Here is a 12,770-nt window from a genome sequence, read left to right as displayed (position 1 = left end):
GCTTTTATATATATATATTAACGTATATTAGGTATTGATATATTATATATTTTAGGATGTATACTATTTCATGGGGGAAAGTTCAACATAGGGCCAAAATGTCAACTCGGGGATTTATCAGATTTAATTCCAACGTTCGTTAAGCATCCTTCGTATGTCCCTTGAGATTTATACGTCATTCGACTATGTAACGCAATGTACGACGCTGGTATCATTTCTGATCACGCACATATGAAAATCCCTCGCTCGGGGCACTCGTCCCGCTCGACCTTCCATTTCTACCTACTCGTGCGATAAGGGCCGTCCAGGATGAAAACTGATACTCTGGGAGGGCACTCTAAAAGGTATCTGGATGCGTTGCCATAAGAAGATATTAGAGAGATCAAACGGATTAGGTCGAAATCGGATTAGTCGGAGGAGTTTCTTAATGCAGCGAGATAGAAGTTCCTACGACCCTTCTCTCGGTTTTACTAGACGACAGTTTCATTAGCAGCGTCGTATAACCAGATGTTCCGGACCGGCGTCGGGTGTTTTTTTTTTTCGTCGCGACGGGCCCTCGACGGTGGGAGGAATCGAAAATGTGCGACAAATTAACGGGCCACCCGTGCGATAAAAGTTTCGCCGACAAAACCGCCGGTAACTAAGCGTGGCGTAGTTACGTGACCCAGGGCACGAATTATTGGCCCGAGAATACTCGATATTCGCTTCGCAGACCCACTTTACGTGCAATTTCCGAGGCGATGTAAAACAGAGGTGGCGAGCTTCGTTCTACGTTCTCGAAAGGTGGTTCATCGGTCGATTCAACGTCGAATTGACGCTAAATTTGTTCCGATAGAACGGAATCCCTCCGGGAGAGGGAGAGAAATACTGTATAAAACCTTGGGGTGGAGTTCGAGGAAAGATCGCTTTGATCAGGACGCCACGGTTAATTCGATTCCCAAGCGGCGCGGATTCGACGGGCCGACGTCAGCGTTTCAAAGTCGCCGGCTTCGAGGAAGAACTCTGGGATCTCGCCCTCCGAGGGCGACTTTGAACTCTCTTGCCTACACCCTTTACGGGCGTTTCTCAGGCGTTCAAAGTTGCCGCCGACTGAAGTCGGCAAATGGAACAACGCTCGGCCAATATATCGGAATAAAGCCAGCTGCTCTCGAGCCCCATTGTCCGCGTGACGTTAATATTACACGGCGACGCGGCAAGAATGCCTATGCTCGTACACGGTACAAACGAGAGAAAATAACTTCTCTCCTGTTGAATAAGGCAACATTAATCTTGCAAGTGCGGACGTTAATCTTGCAGAATTTTCCGCGCGTTTCTTCGCGAGGGCAGCAAGAAGGGCGTCTTATTGCCCAAGTTTTCATGCCGCCTCTGCGAGAAAAGTCTCCCGGGATTTCTCTCTTTCTCAAACAGTAACCGATCAAACGTTTCATTAAACCGTACGAGCCTTCTCCTAGATTTGTAACGTATTTGCGTACACTTCTGGACGAGTAACCGTTATATCGCCCCCTTCAGCGTAAATGTTACGGCACGTACAACGCTCGACGCAGATTTTCTCCAATTTAAATATCATGCTTGAGCAAATATCGCGATAAGTGCGATAACACTCGCTCGCGAGATTGCGTATTGGACGACTCGATTTATACGGGTATTTATTCAACGCTCCCGTACGCGCGATATTTTCGGTCGCTCGATCGAGACCGCGCGCGCGGTCACTTGAAACGCGCGACAGAATTGTGGAGTGGCAAAAAATTAAAAAAATAAAAAGAAAAGCAAGATCTGTCCAGTCTGCGGCGAGAGAAAATGCGCAAAACGCCGGGCAACGCAATCAATCAGATCGTCCGAATGGATCCCACTTTGAAGCCGCTATAACGAAACGCGCTGCGCGAACGGCGGGTTAAATTTAAGTTAATTCGCATGAGGGTAAGAGTTTATGGAGCGAGAGCCAATTACGCCGTAATACCGCAAAGAGGATTCAATAACGAGAGAAACGGAAGAGAGGAAGGTCAGCGTTTCCGTTGCATTCGAATAAATCACATCGTCCCGCTCTCATCTGTCCCCGCGTTCTCGCGCTCGCTCTCTCTCTCTCTCTCTCTCTCTCTCTCTCTCTCCCCTGTTCTCTTTCGCCCTCTGTCAGTCCGTTTGAATTCTCCCTCTTTCCGCTTTCCCGTCGCTTCCGATATCCTTCGAAGTTCAGCGCGCCGGAAATTTCAGCGTTGGCGACTCTCAAATGAGATTCGAAGAACACTGGCGCGACATCCGATAAACCAAAGAGCCCGTGAGTGCACCTTTAGTAGTAAACCCCATCGATCGATAGCGTTACTACAAGCGTGGCGGCTTGGCTTTTGAGCTTCAAAGGTGGCCAGCTGCCGAGCTGCCGCAAGATGGGGTGAGATTGTTCCGACGGGGTCACGCGTTGCATCGTCGCCGGCGTATTAACATCACACCGGCGAAAGAGAGCTTTCGGACCGACGAGCTTTGTCTCTGAGGGAAAAAGAGAAGAGAGAGAGAGCAATCAACGGCGGTGTGATGAGAGGACTGGTGACAGAGTAAATAAATCCTCGCTCGATTATTTCCTCAGACGCAAAGTTACATACTTCATTTACCGCTAGATGCGACCGTCTACTACCGGATTTTATTTTAAGAGGGAAATGCGCAACGTGTCGATTAGCGTCAACGGCGAGCACTTGTAAAGCCTCTTCCTCTATCTATTAATAGACGGAGGCATCAAAAAAGCATTGTCCGATATATTAACGACGCGCAACGTTTATTAGAAGGTTTTATTAGGTTATTCCCGAGTCGCCAAGACTACGATCAAAATGGTCGTTATTATTATCGCCATCACGGGGCCCCACGTCCTCCCCGTAAGAGGGTGAAGCCACTCGAAAGAATTGCAAATCCGCCGGCGAATAAAGCGTATAAAACAAAATTTAATATTATCACGCGCCGAGCTTCGCGCGACCACCGTGCACGGATTCCCGGTCTAAAAATCCCCCCCTTTACCCTCTCGCGCGAACTTAATCACCGCGTTGAAGTAATCTCAGGGAGGGCAGTCGGCTCGCGCACACGCCTCCAGCGTGTAACAAAAAGATCTTTCACGTGCACGGGGGACGCTGATACGGCGGGCGCGAACCCACCGCCCTTCAAACCCTACGTGACGTAACGCGGGTGCACCGTATTTGACGTCACGCTTTTATTCCGTCTCGTGCACAACGCGATCGACGCTGACCACCGTCGACGGTCTATAAACGGAACCCGTTAATGTTTCGCGGTCATATGAAAATCGCCAGATGGTGATTTAATGGCGTGTGGAATAATCCCCGCCGTTACGCTGGATAAATTATACACCGATATTACACTCGTGACTCGTGACCGATTCCTCGTTAACAAATGCCACGCGGTCATTGTCATCCGGCAACCGCGAGATCGTCAGATATTAACGATATCACGATGCGTAATATTACGTTTTTTACGATATTCGTACGGTTTTTACGATATTCAATATAAAATTATCTGTAAAAAGAATTGTTAGACGAGCATTAGGCTGGCGGATGATTCATTTGTTTGATTCCGACGTTTCGACCACACGGATTGTCTCGTCCTTTTCAAGGAATTTGATAATCTACAAGTTTTTTTGGAGGACATCGCAACTCAAAAGTGCATCGATTACAACGCGAAATCAGTCAGATTACGAGCCAAGTGAAATTTTTTTTACTTACAAATATTCGCATGCAAACGAGAGAGAACGAAATAGCGCAAAACAGAGTTCGTCCTTTTCTACGTGAACCTCTACCCCCCACTGCTCGATGCTCGGTCGAGATATATTATGTCTATGCCTCTATGGGCACGTCCATCCGACGTAACGACCACAGTATAAAAATATAATAAAATTATACCGAGCGATGCTGAGCGCGCGAGGGGAAATTGGGCAACGGGAATTCGGGCAGAAAAACAGGTTGTCTGGGGAACAATATTTTTTAGCTGGTTTTGTTCGTATAACAATTGACGGTATAGCCACCGAGACGAGATGAGATTCACGACTCTACGCGGATTAGTTAAAAATTAAATTGCAGAAAGATGCCATCCGGCTATCGGTCGGGGAAAGCTGTGTTTGAAGGCACGTCCATCCGGTACGCAGCAGCCACAGCGGGACTACGGTCAGGGACGTTACATCGAAAAGACACGGCGAACACGAGGGAGAAACAAATAAATACTTTTTAGCTATATATTAATTCGCGTCACGTTTGAATATTACAATATCGTATTGCTCAGCCTCGAGCCTATATTTTATCCGAATCAGGCTGCCTGTGTTTCCGTAATTAACTCATCTCGAAATTGTTTTGATATTTATACGATTGTTTTGGAATGGAAAAATATTGTAATATCGAATTTCTGCGAAATAAGGTTTCGAAATTATTACGAAATCCGTTCCCGGAGAGGCAAGCGCTGCCTCGCACGATAATTACGAATACGTAACGTCGATCTCTAAAATTAATAGAAAACTCTCATTCGCGATTGTAATTTATTAATTACATTAAATAAATAATAAGCTAATTGCTAATATATGCAGCTGCACTATTGTTAACAGTTAAATATGTAACGTTTAATATAATTGTAACATTTAATGTAATCGTCCCATTTATTTATTAGTTATTTCATGCATAACCATAAATATCGCTCTCCGCTCCCCCTAATTAACTAAGTACTTAAAACCAGCTTCCCATCAATTACAATTATGACATAGGGATCAATATTACATATTTGGATACTATGCCTGTTCCAATATTAATTACCGCTGAGTAGCAATTAGTCCGCGGCGACGTCATAAGGTGCATAAAAATGCCCGTTCCAGGCGAGGCTGGTTAAATAATTAAAACACCCTCGCGGAGAGACGGAGAGGAAGGGAGACGACAGAGGTGGGAATTGTTAAATTCCTCTCATTTCCTTAGAACGGCCCGACGTGAAATGCTCCGCAGAGCGTTTCCTACGGTGCAACGACAGAATAGCTATTAAAGACAATTCATTCGGCCTTCCAACTCTCGCGCCGTTGTCCCTGTTGCCTCGTTAACTTCCATTCTTTGTTCAATGCGCAGCCTCCCTCTGCGCTTGATGGACATTTAGTGCCGTGTAATTACGTGAAACGCGCTACTGTTGTACGGCGTTACGTAAGTACAAGTTCACCACCGGGCGAGATGACGCGTCTCCGTGGGCGACGCGAGACACCAAGTGCCGGGCAACTCGCCGAAGTTACGCGGGGGGGCAATAAATGCGGAATCGAACCTTTCATGGGGATTAATCCTCCCCCGTTTGAGTCCCTCGGCGATTAAGGTGGAAAATCTCCGCCCTCGCCGATAACGAGTTGCTCCTCTTATCGCTCGAAATAAAGCCCGAAGAGCCTTTCAGGAAAAGACGGCTCTTATTTGACGTTCAATCTCCTGCGTGGGAATTTGTTTTGCCACGGGATATACGCGCCCCGGCGTCAAAGCGCAAGGACGCGCAACCACGGGACTTTCCTCCGGACTTAATTAAATACTTCGGATACCGGCTATCGTCGCAAATATTTCCGCAGGGTCGGTCATCTCGGGGACGGCGCGCTTCAGGTTCCCTCGTCTCATCCTTTCCTTCCTCTCCGCCAGCCGCTCTTTCTCAAAGAATTTGCAGTTTCTATTTATGTTTCTATTAGCAATTCAGGAGGAAATATTGTTAAGATGGATAGACAGCAGACGGGAATTCATGGTCGAAGGTTACAAATCACATAAATTGCTATTTACTTTGCGACAAAGCGTCACATGTGCCGCACGTAAAAGAATATATGTATATACAGATCTCTTTATGAAATCTAAATAAAACCAAGACTCTTCCTCCACCCGACATGCGTTTGCGTACGATATACAAACGGGATTGCATTTCGCTAATTTCACAATGCAAACGACGTGCTTTTGCGAATTTAATGCTCGTTAAGTACTCGACAATGTCATACTCGATTGCTTAACGTTTCATATTATTTATTTAGATTCGCGAATAATACGCGCAATGCGATGGAAGAATACGTCTGCGCTCCCTCGTTCTACTTTCGTCGCAGATACAGCGCGGTTTAGTAGTGTCGATCAAACTTAATCCCCCGTCAATCGACATTCGTGCCGGCTGTTAAGCAAAATCTCTCCGAGTATATTCGCGGTAATTGTTAGTAAACGGGGTAATTCAAAGCATTCATTCAAAGGTCCGTTTGAAAGCACGTTCCCAGCGAATCGCGTTACAAATGTAATTGATCGAAATCGCGTTGTAGAAAGATCGTGTATCGTAGAAATACTTGCTGTCATTACCTCCATTTTCTCGTAGAGTGGGTAGCGGATTTCACCGTCGCTATTTTCCATCGTTTCCATTGTAACAAATAGTATTTCATGAGCGATCTTCCAGTTGAAATAACGTTGAAATAACGAAAGTATTCGCAGAAAACAGGATTTAATTGTTGCATGACAATGAAATGCGGCGGAGAATACCGAATGTTTTGATGGTAAAAAGCGTTTCTCTTTTTTTTTTGTAAAACTCAGGTAAAATAATAATTTATCCTGTGTAAATGCAAGTCGTCCAATAGCAGACTCGCGGAAACCATTATTCTTCAAATATAATAATATTTGTACTTTTATTCCGTGTACAATTCGTGATAGTTTTAAGGACATGAAGATTTCCTTCTTTGACAATGATTTGTGAATCTGCTATAATTTATGCTCCGCGAACATCTATGCGCAAGTTCTTTTACTTGACAAGAACCTGATACTCGGGTCGGAACGTCGTGCCAATGTAACGTTTACTTAATTATATTGCCAGTTGGATCAACAACCCGAGTCGAAATTTTGGTACTATTTTGACACTTTTAAGGATAATTTACACCCACATAAGCCAACAATAACTTACTTTGATGACACTATATTGTTTTACTCATCCCTTGAATCTTTAATTCCAAAAATTTACTTTAGCTCCTACTTAAAAGGACCTACTTTAATGCTAAATCGGCAAAAGTAGAAATTTCCGACGCTATCAGTTTTTAAGTAGGAGTAAATTTTGTATTATACTTGCAGTTTGACTTCTTTTACTGTCTCGGCTCCTACTACATAATAGAATTAAAGGTTCAACATAGGGCCAAAATTTCGGCTCGGGAAAAAGCTTCGTTTCAATTTTTATTCACCCCTGGTGACTTTAAGTGTACTCCTCTACTTTGGTTTAAGGACATATTTTATCACTGCTCGCGCTGCGCCATTCGATTACAAAAGCGCGCTATGTTAAATACGGCTGCATTAAAATCAAGCGGAAAGGGCTTCCACTTGAATAGGATTATTTATAAATACGTTATACGTATACTTGTTGACTTGCTTCTCGCATCATTTGCCTGCCTTCTCGCGCAATTCTGAGATTGCTTGGATAAGTATTACTTCTTGACTACGCGGCCGTCTGAGGCCGGTATTCATAATCCGTTCTTATATTTAAGATCATCTTAAGTATACTCTTAATGTTCGTGTAACCAATCACAGAGCCGTATTAGCCTCTTAAGACAACACTTGGAATGATTTCGAAATAAGAATCGACTATGAACACCGGCCTGAATTTACACTCCAGGTCGCCGATGAAACCTGCGTTTCGCGCGATCAGGTGTCCCTCGGGAAGACGAGACAAGTTCGAAGGGCTTCCCCGTGCTTCCCCCCCAATAACCTGTTCTAACTACTGTACACGAAGCGATTCATTCAGGATACAGCGGCAGAAGGCCGAAATTACCGGGAGCAATTATTCGCTGCGAATGCACAGCTATATAAACCTGGCGGGGCTTGTAATTGTCAATTAGACCGACCGTCAAGATTTTATCGATTCGTCGATAATCCCCGTATTCGGCCGTGGCTGATGAAACGACGGTTGAAAAGGTTCTCGGAGGGTGGTCGTATTTTCGGGAAGATTCGTTGGCAGAATCAGTAAGCTGATAAGCTACCCAGCAAGGTATTCTCGTTCTTAATCGCGGAATAAATACGGGGATTAATTCCGCGATTAAGAAAAAAAATACTCCGCTAGATAGTTTATCAATCCCTTTAATCGCCGGAGATAAGAGAGTGAAGTCTCGAGCACGAGGCTTTAAGGAACTTTTACGTGTGCTTTTTTTATATAACCGATCCGTTTTTCAACGTATGCACGAATCCTTGTAATGCATTCCGCGAGTATCAACACAACGCGACGCAACTTCCTATGCCAGACGCGTTTAAACAATTGCTACGGTAAGAGTTCAGAAGCGGTAAACTGTTCCGTCAACCGAGTTTACATTTAAATAAACGCAATTCGCTTCCCCAACACTTGGCAAATTCTATCCATCGCATTTAATTCCCGTGAAATTTTAAGTGCTTCGTTTAAGCGGGCGAAGCTCGCGAGCGAAACAATATAAACAATTCCATCTAGTGGCCAGTAATTACTGCATAAATAATAGAGAGCCTGGACCTAGGGGGAGGCTCGTAGCAATCTACACGGTTCTCCCATTATGCCGCCAATAAATACAACGAGCTTGTTCCCGCGGGTTTGCTCTTAAACGAAAGCTCGCTCCTAGATAATTCCGCGGGAAATAATTTCTACACGGCTGCGGATTGCCTTTTCACTCGGATCGCCGCAATAATATCCCATTAAAAAAATCGACGATCCAACGCGAGCCAATTGGCTCCGGGGTAAACCCGGGATAACCGATCTCCACTTATGCCAGTTTCGCGATACAAATCCAATAACGGGCGGCCGCGTACGTGAGTTACGATCACGTATCTCAAGGGCGGTCCCGGCCCTAAGGTATCGTATGAACATCCGTCGTCCATCATTACCGTTATCCCGGGCTCGCTCCCGAGTCCAATTAGGGAAGTAACGTCGACCCACGGGCGATAAAGTCTCGAACGCCCCCGTGCACGGTGCCCGCGCCGACGATGTCGCGGGACATTCAAAGAGCAAAATCCGGATCGGGGTCGGGAGGATCGCGCGACCGGCGCGAGAGCGAGCGCCGCCGAGGGCCTCACCTACCTGCGATTGTCGATTCCGGGGGGGTTGTTTGTTAACGCGGCCGCATTCACGGTCCGACTGCGAGCCACTCGCTGGCACACCACCCGCGCGGAAGTATACTATTCACCACGCTGCCTGCCGCTCCTCGCCTGGTCCCTCGGTGTAACGACCCCGCGATATCTCCCCGCTGCCTACCTACGCACGGCGGGCACCCTTACTACACATCGCTGCCTCCCCGCGATCGCTCACCCGCGATCGTTCCGCGCGATCGTTCGGCCCGCTCGGGATTTTCAACCCGGGACCCGGTCCGGGGGGTGGCGAGACCGCGAGATCGAGGAGCCCTTGGCCCAGGGGTGTTGCGCGCGCGTGTGGATCTCCTTCGCGAGCGATCGCGCGGCGATCTTACCGAGTCGAGGGACGACGACGGCGAGCGAGCCCAACCGCGACGGTGGTCAGAGCGGCACTACGAGCCTCGCGAAAGACCCGGCGCCCCCTCTCACCATCGACCCGGGTTCGCCCGACCAATCGACGCGTGCTCCTTCCTGTCGTTTAAGTACATTCCGCTGGATCCGGGGAAGAGGCGCGGGGTGGCTCGACTCGCGCCACCGGGGGTGGCGGGCCGCGGAGCGCACGGCGGAGGCGCCGACGGTGACGGTGGAACCGTTTCACGTGTTGCTTCGGTATCAGTACACGGACGACATAATTTAATGACGCCAGCCAGCCGAGCGTGCGACGTCCCTCGGAGAAAAATTGATTGCAATTAACGCGCGCAGCCGGCCATCTCTGGCGCAGGGAACGTCGTCCGATTCCGCGTAAGGTCTCGAGAAAAAGGAAGGTCGAGGCGACGCTACCTCGGCGTCGCGACTCCCGCGGGTCCAGCGACACAATACGCGCGTCTCGAACGGAAATTTTTTAAAATATGCGACAGATGCGAGGGCATTTCCAACTTGCCAACTTATTTCACCTTTATTCTTGGAGCGTAAATTACTTGAGGTTTAAAAAGTCAACTCGGAGGAGTCGAGCACCGTCTCACGTTGAGATATCTTTTACATTATATAACACGGTGTTCTGCAACGCGCTGTTTTCCCGGTACGCGTTACATTATTACGTAGTAAGCTGATAATACAGTAATGGTGTTACTGTAATGGTGTATATTGTAATGCGATACTCTTCTGCCGCGCGTTACGATAATAAGCTCGGGTTAAAGTGCACGAAAAATAACCGTGGCGGGAGGCGAAGAAAAGTTTTATGATCACCTTGCGTCGTGGAAATTTATTATCTCGTAAAAAGCGACGTCGCGACCGGGAATGATAAATTTTTTGGAAAAATATCAGTCCTTGTGCGCAGACGTTCGGCAATTTTGTTCAAGCTGTTATTTAGCTGCCTTATTGCTAGACGGTCGTCACATTCGTTGTTGTAACTCGAAGCGATCAATATTTCGTGAGATAATTAGATCGTCGCAGAACCACAGCAGACACACGTGTAACCCGTTATCAATTTCGGAGACAATCCGTTAAAGAAATCTACTAATTGTTTACGTATTAAAAAATTATTTCAAAAGTTTATTTATTTAACAAAGACGTCAAGCCTAGAAATATAGCTTGTACTCCCTCCAAGTCTTCTCTGGCAGAAAAATATCGAAAAATACATTTTGAAATTTTATAACAGAAAGTGGAAGGCAGACTGAAAAATGATGATAAAAAGTCTGACCTCTGCACCCAGCAAGAAATCGGCCGTTAAAGAAATCTACCAATTGCTAACGTATTAAAAAATTATTTGACAAGTTTATTTATTTATTTAATAAAGACGCGAAAAAGACGTCAAGCCTAGAAGCTTGCACTCCCTCCAAGTCCTCTCTAACAGAAAAATATCGAAATATATATATTGAAATTTTCTAACAAAAGTAGAAGGCAGTCTGGAAGATGATGATAAAAAGTCTGACCTTTACACCCAGCAAGAAATCGGCCGTTAAAGAAATCTACTGATTGCTTACGTATTAAAAAATTATTAGACAAGTTTATTTATTTATTTAATAAAGACGCAAAAAGGACGTCAAGCCTGGAAGCTTGCACGCCCTCCGAGTCCTCTCTAACAGAAAAATATCGAAATATATATATATATTGAAATTTTCTAACAAAAGTAGAAGGCAGTCTGAAAGATGATGATAAAAAGTCTGGCCTCTACACCCAGCGAGAGATCAGCTCTTATTATCCAAATCATTTGGGAGGATTAAGAGTGACTTCAAGAATAACATAGAAAATACAATAGCTTCTGTTCTCTTTAAATCCTTCTATCAGCTGTTTCGACAGACATTTCGATAACATTTTTCACGTCGACTTACGGGAGGAGACGATGGTTCAAAGATGCGACCGCGCGTGGAACGGAAAGTGAAGAAAACGCTTCAGAAATCGAAGGTCGTAAATGCGAACTTTTATGCTTTTTACTAACGCGAAATATATTATCGGCAATTTCAAGGTGCGACCACGTGCGGAAGAGCCGGGGCGGGACGAGGCATTAGATTTTCAATCGAAGGTCGTCATAAATGATGAGAAGTTACGGGACTGGAACGAATGCCTGCGGTGATTTATACCAATCGCACTTTAAGCGACACGAAAATACATCACCCTACAGCCAGCGTGAGGGGGGGGGGGAGAGAGAGAGATAAAAAATAAGTCTAAGTGCGCTAACGTGACAGAAATAATATCCACCGTATCTTCTCTTCCAATTTCTGGGACGTGCGACGCGCAACAAAGGCGATGGGTTTTCGCGTTTCGCGCGGAGTTACAGATCGGAAGAGAAGTCGTAATAAAGACCGAGTGCAAAGAGCACGTTGCTTATTTATATAACTCTCTCAAGCGACCCGGCAAGTGCTTTTCGTCGCAGCGGCGGAATTCCGTGTACACGCGATATTTGTCGCTGGCGATACAATGCGCTAGGGCAATCGAAACTTTATGCGATTGTTAAACGACGACGGTATCGCTGCGTGGAAGCGATCCAACTGCAAGCGGGTCGCTTAAAAGGAGCACGGTATCGCGCTAGGTAGATTTGCGAGGCTTAAGCGTATTATGAGTCTGAAATCCTCGACTGCGCGCGGGCTATAGTCGCTCGTTGCGTCTCATCGCGATTAATTCTAACGCGCATTACAAGACAACGATTATCAGCAGCTTCGCTCGAGGAGGCTTGTACGCAACGCGATACCGCTGCGCCAAGTGTCTGAAATGTCGCGGGCGGAAACTGGCTTTTCTTCCCGCGCGCTGGAAGTCAAATTATCACTCGAGATCGCTTAATACGTGTTCGCGGATCGGGCTTCAAGAAGGTAACAGATACCTCATAAATATGCAACGAGACCTCGAGTTAAGTCCGAGAGATTTTACCCGAGAGACTCGCAATATTTCGCAGACCTAACTGTCATAATGTCTGATATTAAACATTCCAAAATCGTGCCTACCGATCTTGTTCAATTTTTCTGAAAGGAAAAAAAATGCAAAGCACGTCGTTAAAGCGGCGCGTAGGCGCCGGAATATTTTCCCTTAATTTAATACATAACGGGATAAAAACGCGCACGGAAATTCACGTCACGTGCAACTTTCGTCGTCCGAAAGTTACGTTCGCCCCGCGATGCGGCACATAAAGGATCATCTGTAATAGATGAAGTAAGCCTGGCGTAAGAAGTAAGAGAGTAGGAGTAAAAAAAATGAATCTTTTCAGGCTGGTCTACAATACATGGAGTAAGCTGGAGTAAGCTGGAGTAAGGAGTAGGA

The 12,770-nt window shown here is 46.1% G+C and overlaps 1 protein-coding gene across 3 annotated transcripts in view; it reads right to left on the bottom strand.

Annotated features, from left to right (window-relative positions):
- The window catches only part of LOC105561796, a 45,833-nt gene that overhangs the window by 13,299 nt on the left and 19,764 nt on the right, over window positions 1-12,770 (bottom strand). For 2 of the 3 annotated variants that reach the window (XM_012012110.1, XM_012012109.1), the window contains exon 1: window positions 9,031-9,468. The exons of the other annotated variant lie outside the window; for it this stretch is intronic. The gene's annotated coding sequence lies outside the window, so the exon portion shown is untranslated. Of the gene's footprint in view, window positions 1-9,030; window positions 9,469-12,770 lie in introns of those variants that run through there. 3 annotated transcript variants of the gene reach the window in all.

The sequence above is a fragment of the Vollenhovia emeryi genome, unplaced genomic scaffold, assembly GCF_000949405.1.
Source record: "Vollenhovia emeryi isolate VEMERY1.0 unplaced genomic scaffold, V.emery_V1.0 DF939200.1, whole genome shotgun sequence".
NCBI classification, from domain to species: Eukaryota; Metazoa; Arthropoda; class Insecta; order Hymenoptera; family Formicidae; genus Vollenhovia; species Vollenhovia emeryi.
This window is presented reverse-complemented; position numbering and strand designations above follow the sequence as displayed.